This window comes from Dendropsophus ebraccatus, unplaced genomic scaffold (assembly GCF_027789765.1).
Source record: "Dendropsophus ebraccatus isolate aDenEbr1 unplaced genomic scaffold, aDenEbr1.pat pat_scaffold_2075_ctg1, whole genome shotgun sequence".
Taxonomy (NCBI): Eukaryota; Metazoa; Chordata; class Amphibia; order Anura; family Hylidae; genus Dendropsophus; species Dendropsophus ebraccatus.
The window spans coordinates 155-4,678 of record NW_027209515.1 but is presented as its reverse complement, the minus strand read 5'-3'; the positions used below and the strand labels follow the sequence as shown (position 1 = coordinate 4,678).

The 4,524-nt window shown below is 44.2% G+C and overlaps 1 long non-coding RNA gene across 1 annotated transcript; it reads left to right on the top strand.

Moving 5' to 3' along the window:
* The first annotated feature begins 312 nt into the window (after nucleotides 1-312).
* LOC138775792 (uncharacterized) lies at nucleotides 313-1,026 on the top strand. Its single transcript, XR_011360646.1, has 3 exons — nucleotides 313-358; nucleotides 614-671; nucleotides 947-1,026. It is a non-coding gene; the product is annotated as an uncharacterized lncRNA (long non-coding RNA).
* The last annotated feature ends 3,498 nt before the right edge of the window (nucleotides 1,027-4,524 follow it).

Here is a 4,524-nt window from a genome sequence, read left to right as displayed (position 1 = left end):
GATGATGTCATATGACCTATGCCTGAAGTAGGTGACATCACAATAGAGTGTCCAGGCTTCTAGGTTCTCGGATTACACTTCAGTCTTTTCAGTATTTGCTGTGAAGATGGATGTGCAGAGGATTGCTGTGATATGTTTGGTGATATTTACCTGTCATGTACAGGGACAAGTTACAGAGACGCCAGCAGGTAATGGACATTATCATTGTGGAGGGTTTGTGAGGGGTTTCTAGGGTTTAGATGGTTGGGAAAAAAGTCTTGGGGATCAGCTGCTGTTATTGTGTATTTCATGTTGTTACTTCCTTTATTCTTCAGGTCCAGGATAGCGACAGAACTGTGGCATATTATTCCTAGGAAAAGTGAGTAGTCCGTTTTTACTCCCCTATTTTGCGCTCACAACCTCCTGTTCAGCCCGGCGGTGGTGAAATCTGCAGTGTGTGAACAGACCCTCCAGCTATTGTTTCCACTGTGCCCAACCAAGCTGCCAGTCCCTGCCCTACTGATGGCTTTATGAAGGACATGGCTGGCATCAGGAGGAGTTATAGATGTTGTACTATGTCTTATAGAATACACTGTCAGTAATAATAACAACCATCTTGTTTCTTTCTCATCAGTCAGAGGTGTTATAATCCTGGCCATAGGTGGCGCACTGCTGTTTGCTGGTATTTACTGGTGAGTTTTCTTCCTCATATACCTTACATATCACATTATTGTCTATAGGGATCTACTGTATAAGCCAAATTGTAAGTGTCTTCTACTGTGTGACCGATAGGGGGAGCAATAAGCACTGCAGCCAGGGATTAGACTGTGCTAAATCCTTCTTGTGGTTATACATTGTACCTTTATATATCACAGTTAGTAGTGTGTGTGGGGGGGGGTGTATTCTGATGGATAAGTCAGCATTGGAATCTTTACAGTCTATATAACAAGATTTTTCTGTTTCACAGTTACAGGTGTCTGAAGCATCGCATAAAAAGATGTTTTAAAAAGCTTGATATGTTGCAAGAGGTCATAGTCCACAAGCCAGGTAAGTTACTGTACTCTTGTTGGGGACAGGTCTGTAGGCTGAAATTATATGGGCTCCAGGGAGGCAGCTGCTGCTAGGATATCCCAGCCATTTCTTGCTATACTTGAGCTATTTATGTTCTGTAGCTATTCTGTACCAGCGGTCAGTGCACAAGTACTAAATAAAAGCCCTGCCCCCATTTACTGGGAACACCTTAATAAATCTAGCGGGACCTGCGGCGCACCTCCGGAGCAGGTGTAGGTATCAGCCATTGATTACGGCCCTCGTGTACTATGATAGATCAGGCACAGGATGAGGACACGCCGCACATCTTTAATACATCTGCCCCAATGTGTCACAAACAACACACTCACAATTACTGGGATAAATTAAAAGCATCCCAGAGCTATTACCACATAAATGCTGGAAACTCCTGTGTGCGATTCCACCAAAAGTGACACAGGTCAGATTTAAAAACTAGGCCCCGTCCTTAAGGTGAAAAATAGCCTGGTCCTGAAGGTTAAGTGAAAGCCTCTGTTAGCTATCTTACCTAATGACGGTTTCTTTTTTCATGGCAGTCATCCCGGAAGCTGGTGGATCCACGTTTCAAAACTGAAGACTCGGGCTAAGGAGACCTCACGAAAAGTGTCTACTCTAACAAGAAACTTAAAACTAATAAGAAAGAAGCCATTACGAACACTTCTGAAAGAAAAAGGGAAGATGTAGACGCCTCTATAGACTTTTTAAGCAAAATAATCGAAGGGAAGAAGACAACACCCTTTTCCCTTCTCCCTCATACCCCCCATTTCCCCCCCATACTCCTTATTTCCTCCCCCATTTCCTCATAAAATATAAACAAAAAATAAAAATTAAAAAACGCAGTTTTACTGTTTTTATTTCTTTTAACCCCTTGGCGTGCTGTAAAGGTGCACCATTTGTTCCTTATGGGTGCCTCACACGTACAGGATCCGCAGCGGATTTCACAATGTGAGTTCGCAGTAAAATCCGCTGTGATCCTGTGTCCTGTTATTTTCTGGGTTTACACACTTGCAATGGATTTTTTGATTCCGCTGCGAGATGTAAAGCCCCTTCCCACTTAACCCATGCTGCCGGTCTAATATGTTACCGTCCGCATTCCCACTTGCTTCTCAGGCTCCCTGACATCCCGCTCAGCCAATCATTACCTGCAAAGGGACAGCGAACTGATTGGCTAAAAGGACGCCGGGAGCCTGAGGAGCAAGTTGGAGCCCAGAAAGGTAATGTATTAGTACGGCAGCACTAAGATTAGGTGGGAAGGGGCTTTACATACATTGAAGGCCCGTAAGTGTGTACAGAGCAGGCAGAGACTTGGGCCCTCCATAAGGGGTCTCCCGGCTGCTATGAGTAGTTGGGGGCCGCTGCTTATTTACCTGATATTTAACCATTTAGGTGACACTGGCAAAACTGAAAGCGGCGCTGAGTAATGTAGCAGAATAGTCTGAATTATTTGGAGAAGCATTGCTGTCTGCTGAGGTTCCCTGTGGGTAACAATCAGCTTGGGGGGGGGGGGGGGAGACTCACACCCACCTAGGCCGTACCCCTTGCTACGCCCCTTCCTATTGGTGTCTGATCACTCACACCCCATAACGAATTTCTCTCTATGACATATGGAGGTTTTTCAGTGAGAGATACACTCACATATCAAAACACAAAATAGTATCTAAACTTTAATTTTACACAGGTCTGTAAAGAAGTAATAGTTCCATGGAATCCATAAGGTAAAGCATTTAATTGGGAATAGGTAGGCATGAATATCTCATGTCTGGTCACACTGGTGAATAAGGCCAGCGATAGATTTTACCTACCTGCACGTACCTTTGAATACACATATATTAGGCCTCTTGTCAAGATACTCCAGATATTAGAGAGTCCCTGATAGGGTTATATTATAGTTGGACCATTTGTACCTTGGAAAACTTCTGATGGACACTAGAAAGAATGTTTTGTCTCAGAACTATTTCCCTCAGAGACATGTTTTACAGCGTCCAAGGCCGTTCTCAGAGGAAAGTGACTGTCTGTTCCCGTGGGATAATGTTAAAGTATCATTTGCAGAATGTATTGTTCTAACCTTTTTGAATAATAATAATGAATACTAATATCTAGAGCCATTGCGCATGACTGAATAATTCTAAATCACTAGCACCGCCTCATCTAGGCTTATTAGCATTTGTTACCACCCTATATTGTATCTGTCTATAAAATGTGATGACCATAATAAAAACTTGGGCCATTTTCTCCAGGCGTTAATGATACATTTATTAGCTGTGTCCATGACGTATAAGTAACGAGCTGGTAATAAGCAGGATTCCAACTCTAGATATAATTAAAGATACCATCCTTTACTGGGTTTTTTGGCTTCTCTCCAAGAGAGAGGCAACATAAATTTAACCTTAACATTGGCGCCCTTGGCAGGGATCAGCCGCTTGCAAATAGAACGCAGACTGACGGGATGTGGTGATTATCCGTCATCGGACGCGCAGATATAACTGGCCAGGAAGAAAAGACTTTCCCTTTCTTAGTACTATCTGTGCTCAGGGGAACGGATCTAATCCGATTCCCGTCCACACCTGTGTTCTCTATATATGTTTGTAAAGCTGAGTCTAATTGTTGACAAAGAACTCTGTAACCCAGGATAGGACAAGTTAAAGTGCTGCATTCATCGCAAACTGTTGTGTGATTGAGATAAGCTGTTGCTGTATTTATGCTGAATTAGGAAAGGGATGCCGAACAGATCACTTCTGCGTCCTTGGGGAGGCTGTGATTAATTCTTAACCATTTGTAATACAGAAGGGAAGCGAGAACGCTTGCGAGGTCACAGAAGCAGCGGCGCAGAACTTTTGGAGTAGAACGGGTTCCTGATAAGTGATATCTGTCTCGAGCAGCAGGGAACAATACTTGTATTGATCCCATTATTTGGCTTGTACTGTGGTTAGAGAGCAGGTCAGAAGATCTGTGACTGACCCCCTTGCCCCCTAGGAGGGAATTGCAATGAGGGACAGTAGGGGCTTGTAGTTGGCGTCGCCATAGGGTGACGTGACGGCTGGGCCTATAGCAAGGTTGCTGTAGTGAGTCGCCATAGTGTGTCCCGGGACGGCTGGGCCATATAGCGGCTGTGCTTGTTAAAAACCTAAGGTTTAGTGTTCGTTCCCCAATACGCTACCTAGGGATTAGCTGAGCAAGGATGATGAAAGTTATAACTAAAAGAAGGGATCCCCCAGTCTCCACAAGAAGTTTATGTGAAGCTGGTGAAGCTAAGCGAAGGAGTATAGTAGCGATGGGCATGAGAAGATGCAGTGCAAGATTAGAACAGATCTATGAGGCTTGATTATGAAGGCAGATACATGCCTTAGCCCCACCAACCTCTGGCTCTCTGACCAACACTTGGAAACCCCTTACACTCCGGTGCACACTTATTTTTGCCTTGTGGGTAGGTAACCAGGACCTACATGTAACTGCAGGGCAAATGGGTCCTTGAAATTT